Here is an 11,635-nt window from a genome sequence, read left to right as displayed (position 1 = left end):
GGGAACCACAAAGAAAATAAGTATAACAGAAATAAAACATGGTAATTGTATGTAAATAATTTTGAAGAACTTTGTAAGTGGAAAATAAAGCCTAAGAGTCATTTAGGATAAGAATAATACATTTAAATGTCTTGCTTTTTTTCAGGAAGCTTAAATAGAGACAAAGTCTAAATCAGTTACAGACCAAATAATGAAATAATGAGTAATAATTAATTTTGTAAGGGATAATTATTTAAAAACAATACTCCAACAAAGCAAAACTAACAAAACTTGCCCAATCATCTGAAACAGAAACAAATAATGCCTAAAAGTAAAAGTTCTCAAATCCATTTATGTGATTAGATAATTTCTCTTAATAAATGGTCAGCATCACAGACAACAGATGTTGCAAAAGATTACAGTATTTTTTAATAATAAGCCAGTCTCTTTAGATGAAAAAATACTCATAATTTCAGATAAGACAAATCATGAGAACAGGTTTGATAGATCCCCAGAATCTCTCATCCAGCTGACTGGCGTCAGACTTCTCCTAGAAAAAGCTACTTCATAAAGGTTGTGCCAGGTGGATCTTTCTGAAGGCTGAAATCTTATAAGATCACAAGAAATATTAAAAAAAAAAAATCAGGGAAACATAGCTCCATTAAAAACCCAAATATATCTTTATATCCCTAAATAATGGAGATGTATTAATTACCTGACAAAGAATCCAAATAACCATCTTAATGATGTCCAGTGAACTACAAATAGGAATACAGACAACTAAACAAAATCAAGAAAAAGAAATTATGGCTCCCCCGGCGGCGGCAGCAGCGGCGGCGGCAGCGGCGGCCCCTCCTCACCCGAACATCAGGGTCCTCCAGACCCAGGCGCCCCAACAGTATCCTTTTCACCTTCCTGCCGGCCCTTCGGCTGTCGTTGCCGCAGCCCAGGGGGACCTTCGGGGCACCCTCCTGTCGTCAGCCACAGCCCAGCTAGGAAAGGGGCTGCTGCTCAAGCCCCCGTGCCAGGCTTGGCCGGGGCTTTTTGGGTGCCCCGGGAGCAGCACTGCGGGGGTCCCCGGGACCCTGTGCAGTACTGTGAGGACTGGCCCTCCTGGGCCAGCTTTCTGCAGCCCTTCCCTTTTAGAGCTGAAGAACCTTCTCCTTTCTCGCCTGCTCCTCCCTTCAACTCTCCCCCACCCTTTTATTGGGCAGATTTTGCTGGTGCCTGGGACCAACCCTGCAGGGAAGGCTTTTCTTTGATTGTTGGGAGGATTACACCTTCCCTTGCAGCAGGGCACGGTGGGCTTCCCTAATTATTATTAATACATAAAGAACTTTATTGGTAAATTTCCTGTTTGAAACTAATCAGCCGGTTTCCAAGGTAAGTTGGATTTTCAGTCTACGGTGAAAATGTACAGAAAGCAGTCCCTCTGGCTAATGTTTTTTTTTTTTTTAACGATGGGGGCATTTGTGATGTGGTTTGTGGTAGAACGCGATCTAAGGAGGAAATGTTACACCGGACGCTTCCCTGTCTTTGACCTTTTTAAAGGAAGAGGAAGTTAACTGACATTACCCATCGCCCCCAAAAGTCTCACTTCTTGGAAGGCTTGTGTTGCACTGAATATTTTTAAAGGGCTTTAACTTACTCTTCATAGGCCTGATGTCCAGAATTCCTGGAGGAAAGTCTAGTATTGAATATGTCTAGTTTCGTGTTACTAACTCCATTGTAGAATTTTGGACAGCTTTGATTGAAAAGACTTGGTGACGAGGTATTTTAGTCAAAAACTAGCTGGTGAAGGTAAAACGTTGAGTTCATTAATTCCACGGAGAGTTAGAAAGGTATTATTTACCCGAGAATAACATTTCCTCGTGCATCCCCCTTCTCCACATCCGTTGTCTGTATGTAAATCAATAAATAATCATTGGATGTTAGGGCCGGCCCGTGGCTCACTCGGGAGAGTGTGGTGCTGATAACACCAAGGCTACGGGTTCGGATCCCATATAGGGATGGCCGGTTAGCTCACTTGGGTGAGCGTGGTGCTGACAACACCAAGTCAAGGGTTAAGGTCCCCTTACCGGTCATCTTAAAAAAAAAAAATAATAATAATAATCATTGGATGTTAGACGTGTGTTTTTGTATTTGTATCACCATGTGTTTGAATTTTAGAAATAGTAGGCTGTTTGAGTAAATAAGCTAACTGCTGTGGAGTCCACAGATTATTTCACAGTCTGTAGTTTGATTCTTGTCTGTATCGAATACTTTGAGAAGGGAAAGGCATCTCCCTTCCAGAGTCATTTCAGGTCATTGTTTGGTTTCTGTCAAGTGTCATTTTTTCTGTTCTTTATACATTGTTAGTCCGCATTTTTCAATCCAGGCAGTGTGGCGCAGAGTAAAGATAAGTTCCATTCCAGCGTGATGCGTGCACTGATTTCATAATGTTTTTATCCTGCATGATTCTGTTCGCCTAAGAATTGTTCACTCATGAGAATGTTTAATGATAACTTAGTGTTGCTCGTGGAAAACCTGGTTAGTTTTGATCAATATCCCTAGTTGCTTTACTGTGGGGGAAAAGATTGGCTGGTTTGCCTAGTTAAAGGCAGAGTTCAGTGCTGGATCTCTTAAACATATCTTCACGTAATACTTAGTGAGTTTAAATTTCAGTTTTTGATTTAATTTCAGGTTTTTCCTTGATTGCTTATACTTGGTTAGTACTGTAAGTTTCTGTACTGTGCCATGAAGAAAATTATCCATTACTTGTATCTTTGACCTGTTTTGACAATTAAACAGAAATGAAAGGAAGCCCATACATACTATGTGTTCTTGATGTACATAGTAATAAGTAGGGACTGCAGTGGTGCATATGACAATGCTTGGTGAATTTGGTGGCTTATTTGGATACAAAGAGCTGTGACTTAAGTGTTTCTATGCTTTTTCTCAGTGCATTTCACAGAGGAATGACTTATAAAAGCTCTGAGTTGATTGCAGCATAAAAGTAGTTACTAATGCTACGACTTTTCTTTTGAATAAAAAAAGCAGTTGTTAAAGGGGATAACTTAAGATGTAATTTCTAATGGAGATAATTTTTAAACCTATTTGTAGTAATATAGGATGTTTACTTTTATGTGGCTTTAAGTTTTACTTTGCTTCATGTCACCAAAGCTAAAATTGTTTTTCCTGTTGATATATTTCACAACTCTTTCCTTTGCTTTACACTCTTAAAGGTTACAGTTGCTAAAATGTAAAACCTTATTATATAAATAGTAAATAAAGTATGGGTTACAGATTTCACCAGAACACACCAGTGGAAAAAATGTTATCAACTGATAATGGGGACTTGGTTAAAAATTGATTGGAATAGAGCAATTCTGTTTTTCTGCCCTGCGGGAGTGTGGGAATTTATATTTGAGGCTTGTTGTGGTCATTGTTCGATTAGTTGATAACATTGAAGCGTCCAGGCAGGAGTGCAGAGCTGGAGTTCTTTCTGTGGTTTGAATGGATCTCTAGTTTCTTAAAATGTATGGGTACAGTTACGTTTGCATTGAATTAGTAAGTTCAGACAGTATTTTGTTTTATTTTTTCAGACAGTATTTTAAATTGGTGAAAATACGAGAAAGAGATTTCCATGGCAGGATATCCTTCATTTGTACTCATTGTTCAAGTGGTAAATCAGAAATGAGGGAAAATGTGAGCAGTGATGAATTTGAATGTAAACTGGAACTTGCTTAAGTAGGCATCAGTATTGCATGGCAGGGCCCATCAGACCATTTCAAGTAGAGGCCTTTAACTGCAAAGAGGCAGTCAAAGGATGGGGCCTGGCAGAGGGTAGGCTTGATGGTAGGGGCTGTAAGAAGAAGAAAAACCCAGATACAGAAAGTGCTGAAGGCAAGGGAAAAATAGGCTTAGAGTTTTTATAACATAATCCAGCATAAAGCTTATAGTTTATGAAATTGGCATTTCAAAATATTTGCGTTTAGATATGCTCACCCCAGTTTCCTGGTATGAGGTTCTGAAGAGGCTTTGTTGAGAATCTTAACAGTGATTCTTAACCTTTTCTGGGTAACAACTTTGACATTTTGATGAATGCTGTCCAGACTGTCTCCACAGGCAACTGTCCATACACAAAAAAATCTTGCTTATACTTTCAGGGGGTTCATGGACCCCGATAAAAGCCTAGCCCTTTAGGTTGAAATTGTTCACCTTTCAGATAATTCAAGATAAATGAGTTTGTATTCAGGTGCCCAAATAGTTCTGACTTAGAACAGTTTTGCAGTCTGTTATGAATACACAGTGTTCTCTCTATTTATATGGAAAGACTTCAGGATGTTATTTCTTTCAAGGCTGCTGACAGTTCTGAAGAGTCTAGTTACTGTTTTGGGACAGCCAGTTTGGTTAAGAAAATCAGACAATGGGTTCTTTGCAGGAACTAAATTTGGTACAGACCTGTCAAAGAATGACCTATGTCCTCAGTTGTTTTGTTGTAGATATATGATATAGATATTAAAAACCAATATTCCTGTTGCTTTTTTTGGTATTATAATTTTCCTTTTTTTTTTTTCTATGTTGGTTTTTAGTTTTATCTTAACAGGCTGAAGCCAGTAATGTTTACTGTTTTCTTTATTGCCTATTAAACCTAAATCTGAACAATAATAATAATAATAATAATAGTATCCATTTATTGAGTGCCTGATGTTCTGGGAGCCATACATGCATGCTTTTATTTAATTCTCACAAGAACTCTAATAAGGTAGGTATTGTCCCTATTTTACAGGTGAGGAAACTGAAATGCAGAGAAGTTAGGTAATGTGTCCAAGTTTGTCCATCTAGTAAATGGTGGGCTACAATTCAGACTGCTATGATTGACTCCAAACCCATGAGTGCCCTTTTTACTGTGCCAGGCTACTTCTAACCCAGCCTGTAAGTGAGAATGGGAGGAAGAATACTCTCCTATATTTGAGAGCCAGGGGAAGGTCTGTATACAGAAAAGAAGCTCTCTGGATTAGTCTAGAACATAGTGATGCTGTTCCTTGTTTTAATTAGTTTATAGCTACATATTGCTAGACAGGTAGGTTATCTTTACCTCATTGAACCTTAAAGCATAGGCCTGCCACATTTGATTCAGTTCATGTTTCTGCTTGTTCGGAAGTTAGCAAGGCCTCCAGGAAAATACCATTATAACTGGCAGCTAGAATTCTGTAGCTCATGTAGTGGCCAGCAGTCTCTCTGCTCTTAAGCCCCACCATCAAGAAAGTGTCAAATACCAAGTGTGAATCCTTGTATAGGAAGGAGAGAAGGAGATAGATGCAAGATGGAGATGAAGGAAGAAAGTTACTCAGGTGTCTGAGTTACATCACTGCTGCTACTCCCTGTCCTAGGTTTACCGGTTTCAAAGTGAGGTATTTTCTGTCAAACCATGAGAGTTTAAACTGCATGAGAACTGATATATTGCTTTTCCACATTTGGGTTTCTGATAAGGTTTTTATTTTTTTTTAATTTTTTAATTTTTATTTTTTTTAAAAGATGACCAGTAAGGGGATCTTAACCCTTGACTTGGTGGTGTCAGCACCACGCCCAGCCAGTGAGCGAACCGGCCATCCCTATATGGGATCCGAACCTGGGGCCTTGGTGTTATCAGCACCGCACTCTTCCGAGTGAGCCACTGGGCCGGCCCCTGATAAGGTTTTTAAATGAAGTTCTTAGCTCTAAAAAATGTTTGTAAACCATGTTTTGTAGAGGATTAATGTAGAGGATTGCCACATTTTAGCCATTTATATTGACGCTTCAGTACAAGTGGCAAGTTTATGAATTCATTTGTTCATTTATTCAGCACCTACTGTGTGCCAGACTCAGTGCTAAGTTTAGCATTGAAAAGCTGAGATACAATTTTTGTCCTTAAAGAATCTACTCCAGACATGTAAACAGGCAGAATACCATGAAGCAAGTACAGTGATAACTCTGCTATAAGAGTCTTGTCTAGGGAAGGAGGAATTAGGGCTCCTTAAAGTTGATATTTGAGCTAAATTAGAAGGTTGAGTAAGAATTAACCCAGGTTTACATAGCTTTCTCCTCTGCCAGTTCACTTTTCCCAATTCCATTGCTTGTTGCTGTGGCCTACAATGTCAGTGGATTTCAGTCATGTTTCAGGTTTTTTGTTTGTTTTGCGAGAGCAAAGAAGCTAGAGGAGCTGCCAGAGAAAGTGACAATCAAAACACAATTGCTACAGATTCAAAGTATCTTCCCAATCATAATCTGAGGAGTAAGTGTTTGAGGAGATATGTATTTGATCTAATGTGTAGTTAGTCTTTTTCTGGTCTCCTTCTCACTTCATCTCATAATATCTCTGCCCTTTTGATGTTAGTCTTTGGCTTGCAAACAGTACCTGCTAGCCTTAAAATATAAGTAGATTTAGCCTGGTGTATTGAGAAGTGTGCCTGATTTGTAATCAAAAAATTTGTATTTGAGTTTGGCTCTTCCATTTTGATAGATGTGTTATCTTGGACTATTCATATAACTGCTCTGGGCTTTGGTTTTCCTTTCTTATGTAGTTGCTAGACTCATTTTCTTCAGTGACCTTGAATTATAATGATTTAGTATTCTGATTATGCTTTGAGGTTTGTTTTTTTCTTGCAAGTAGAGGGGAAGGGTTTATAGAGACCAGTTAATGGTTTCTTAGTCTGTCTGATGGTTAGTGACACACTTCTGTGGTGGCTTTTACAAGCACGCTAACGTGGATCAGAGGCAGGGCAACTTGCTCACGTAAGAAACCTCTGGTTTTTGGCTTATTAATGTTAGGTTTAGCCAAAGAGACTGAAATGCCTTTATGACTTTAGCAGTGAAGACAGTATAGTCAGTCGTGGAATGGTAACAGACCATAAAATAAGGTTGCCATGGTCAGTTGCTGGCTTGCTCTGGGTCATCATCAGGATGAACTACAGTTAGTTCATTATGAGATATGAGGGAAATAAGTTTTGGAATAAACTCCTGTGACGAGACACAATCTATTTTTACTTCAGGAATAATACTTTGAGCTAATATAATAGGAAACTATTTCCTGATTATTAGCCAGACATCCGTATTCATATGACTTCAAGCAGTGTATAAACTGCAGCTGAGATTTACATGGATGAAATATTGCAGCATCCAAAGCTACTTCTGAATTCTTAAATGGCTTCTAGTTCTTTGGCTTGCTGCCATCCAGGAGTGTTTCATTCTCCTGTAGCTTCAGCTGAAATTTGAGATAGTTTAAATTATTTTAAGTGCATTTGAAAATTGTCAGTTTTTGTGACCTTTATTAACTAATTAGTAGTTGTCGTGTATTTTTTTGAGCCCATAATGTGCTGCCTGGCTCTTATGAGACATTGAATTTTGTCAATAAAATGTAAGCTCCATGAAAGCAGAGTTTTTTGTCTGCAGAATTGCCAGCACCTAGAATAGTGCTTGGCAACCAGTAGGCAGTCTGTGAATATTTGTTGAATGAAATGTTAAGTAAGTTGGAGTCTGGGACTAAATTTTAAGGTTAGTTTCAGGGCTAATACAGATGGCATCACAACTGACTTTTAGCATTCAAAGCTGCACTAAAATTGTTTTTTACTGATGTGTAATTGAATTGAAAATAGTTCTGTAATTTTCTTTGAGATGGAATAGTATTGACTCACTTTATAAAACCATCTAGTGTGAAGTATAGATACTGAGGTTAGGGTTGGTATAAAGGCCATAGAGAAACAACAACTATGGTCAAATATTACTATTAAAACACTTGTTTTTATGATTGTAAGAGTAACACATAATCAAATCAGGGAATTTCAAAAATATAGAAAAGAATTACGTAAAAATCACCCATAGTCTTATTATGTAGAAATAACCACTGTTGACATTCTGGTATGTTTCTTTCCTGTCCTTTTTCTTTGGGTTTTAATTAAAAATGTTTTTAAAAAATATTTTTTATTGTACATATTTATGGGGTTCTATGGATTCTAATTTTAATGAACTTAAATTCTGTTCTTTTTTATAACATAACTAAGGTCAAATTACATGTACGGTTTTGTGTCTTGCTTATTTTGTTACTTAACTCTCTGCCAACAAAAAGCACTTTTTGAATAGTTTTATTTTCTATATCAGTTTGGAATGTAAAGGAACTTTTTGTTTCTTTTGGAAGGTTTTCTTGGGGCTGTTCTTTCACTTTTGGCTTGTAGCTCCAAAGTTATCACTGCACATTAGAGAGAGAACTCAAACCTTGATGAATAAGTCAAACGTTTTTGAGTTATTGTACTCGTAATGTTTTGCATTATTTGCAACATTTTAATGTGCGTGTGATGTCACATCACTCAATGTGATGTCACGGGTTTTTTTCTCCTCTACAATTATTTACAATTCTTTATTATCTCTGAGTCCATCTTCATCCGTTATGTTTGGGTATACTAAATTTTTTTAAAAAGATGGTGGCCAGAGTGGTATTCGTTAGTTGTGAATGTATACATATGTACATATGTGGTATCTCCTTGATTTCTTTAATTGGCTTTCAGGAAGTATTAGTATTATAAGGAGTAATTGACGGAAGAAGAAAAAGACCGTAAGGGATTCACCTGGGGTTAGGGAAACAGTATCGAAGTGTGGAACAAACAGGATTTTGGAATTACAAGAAGAGAAAACTAGGTAGAAATAGAAAGTGAACATAGCCAGGTTTGCCAGAATACAGTGTTTCCATTGAGAATGGAAAGGACTGAACCTTGAAGAATGGAGGTATGTACGAAAGGTAAGTGGGATGACTCCTGACCATTTTTCTAGGCCCTAGTAAGTAGTATATAAGGAACAGAACTTGAGTGGAAGGATGATTAAAGACTATAGCCAGGGTTTGGATGGTGATAGAGTTTGGATGTGTTGTCCCTGCCAAAATTCATGTGGAGATCTGATCCCCAATATGGCAGTGTTGCGAGCTGTTTGAGTCATGGGGGTGGATCCCTCATGAATGGATTAACACTTTCCCTGGGGGAGGGGGACCTCAGTGAGATCTCACTCTATTAGTTCCCGCGAGAGCTGGTTGTTTAAAGACCCTGGCACCTCCCCTCTCTCTTGCTTGCTTTCTCTCACCATGTGATCTGCTTGTACCCACTGGCTGCCTGCCACTTTCCACCATGAGTAGAAAGAGCCTTAGGCCGTGCCAGATGCAGCTGTCCCAGAATCATAAGCAAATAAACCTCTGTTCTTTATAAATTACCCAGTCTCAGGTATTTTGTTATAGCAACACAAAACAGACTAATACAAAAGATGGGCAGAGGGGAGTGGATTGTGGTGAGTGGGTGAGTGAATAGAGATTTGGGCTTGAAACAGGCATGGTGTATGATAAGGTTCTAAGGATCGTGGTCTGTGTGCTTGGAGTAGAGGATTCTCATGGTAGAATACTCAAGATAATGGATCCAGATTCTAGAGGGCTTTGAATAGATAATAGTAGTGGTAGTAGTTCATTACTTTTTCTTTAGCAGCTTTATTGAGATATAATTCACGTTCCATTATAAGTCACCCATTTAAAGCATACAGTTGAGTGGTTTTGAATATATTCCAAATGAATTGAGAATTGCACAACTATCACTATAATTTTAAAACCTTTTCATCACTCGCAAAAGAAACCCATTCAACTCCCCATTTTCCCCAATTCTTTCTGCCCTAGGCAAGTACTAATCTTCTTTCTGCTTCTACGTATTTCAGAATATATACTATTCTAGACATTTCATATAAATGGAATAATGCAAAATGTGGTCTTTTGTGACAGGTTTCTCTCAAAGCATAATGTTTTCAAGGTTCGTCTATGTTTTAGCATGTATCAGTACTTCAATTTTTTTTTTTTTAAAAGATGACCAGTAAGGGGATCTTAACCCTTGACTTGGTGTTGTCAGCACCATGCTCAGCCAGTGAGCTAACCGGCTATCCCTGTATAGGGATCCGAACCTGTGGCCTTGGTGTTGTCAGCACCACACTCTCCCAAGTGAGTCACAGGCCAGTGCTAGTACTTCATTTTTTAAATTGTTGAATAATGTTCCATGTACCACATTTTCATTATCCATTCATCACTTGATGGACACTTAGGTTGTTCCAACCTTTTGGCTGTTGGATAAGGAATGGCCAAAATGTTGGGCAAACTTTTTGGCTATGAGTAATGTTTCTATGAACATCCGTGAATGTTTTAATGTGAATAAATGTTTAATTTCTCTTGTATATATACCTAGAGTACAGTGCTGGGTTACATAAGGTAACTCCACAGTTAACATTTTGAGGAAATGCCAAACTGTTTTCCAAAGTGGCTGCACCATTTTATGTTCCTACTGGCAATGTATGAGGGTTCCAGTTTATCTACATCCTCACCAACATTTGTCATTATCTGTCTTTTTGATTGTAGGCTATCTTAGTGGGTGTGAAGTGGTATCTCATTGTGGTTTTGATTTGTATCTCTCTGATGGCAAATAATGTTGAGCATCTTTTCATGTGTGTATTTGCCATTTTTCATTTATGGCAAATCTTTAAAGATCTGTTCAAATCTTTAGCCACAAACAAACAAACAAATCTTTAACCCAGTTTTTAATTGGGTTATTTGTCTTTTTATTGTTGAATTCTTTATATATTCTGGATATAAGTCCTTTATCAGATATGAGATTTTCAAATATTTCCTTCCATTAAGTGGGTTATCTTTTCACTTTCTCAGTAATGTCCTTTAAAGTAGAACACAAAAGTTTTTAATTGTTTTTTTTTTTTTTTTCCTTTTTCTGTGTCCGGCAACGGATCACAACCCTCAGTGTTGCCCTGTACCGGACCGGGACCGGCAACAGGATCGCAACCCTCGGTGTTGCTCCCGTGCCTCGCTCAGCCAGTGAGCGGGAACCGGTCTGTATGTGGGATCCGAACCCTCGGCGGGAGTGCCGCCGCGCTTCCCAAGTGGCGCACTATAGCAGTGCGCCACCGGGCCGGCCCTAATTGTTTTTTTTTTTAAAGATGATCCGTAAGGGGATCTTAACGCTTGCCTTGGTGTTGTCAGCACCGCGCTCTTCCAAGTGAACTAACCGGCCCTCCCTATATAGGGATCCAAACCCGCGGCCTTAGTGCTATCAGTACCATACTCTCCCAAGTGAGCCATGGGCTGGCCCTAAAAGTTTTTAATTTTTTTTCTTTTTATTTATTTATTTAAAATTTAATTTTATCAATATACAATGTGGTTGATTATTGTGGCCCATTACCAAAACCTCCCTCCCCTTTCCTTCTCCCCTCAAAACAACCTCATATCTGTTCACTTGTAACAACTTCAAGGAATTGTGATTGTTGTGTTTTCTTCCCTTTCCCCCCTGTTTGTGTATTTATTTATTTATTTATAGCTCCCACAAATAAGTGAGAACGTGATATTTCTGTGCCTGACTCGTTTCACTTAATATAATTTTCTCTATGTCCATCCATGTTGTTGCAAATGGCAGTATTTCATTCTTTTTTATAGCAGAGTAGTATTTCATTGTGTAGATATACCACATTTTCCGAATCCACTCATCTGATGATGGACATGAAGTTTTTAATTTTGATGAAGCCTAATTTTTCTTTCTTTCTTCCTTCCTTCCTTCCTTCCTCCCTCCCTCCCTCCCTCCCTCCTTCCCTCCCTCCCTTCCTTCCTCCCTTCCTCCCA

Source organism: Galeopterus variegatus, unplaced genomic scaffold, assembly GCF_000696425.1.
Source record: "Galeopterus variegatus unplaced genomic scaffold, G_variegatus-3.0.2 Scaffold142, whole genome shotgun sequence".
Lineage (NCBI taxonomy): Eukaryota > Metazoa > Chordata > Mammalia > Dermoptera > Cynocephalidae > Galeopterus > Galeopterus variegatus.
Note: the sequence above shows the minus strand (reverse complement) of the source record.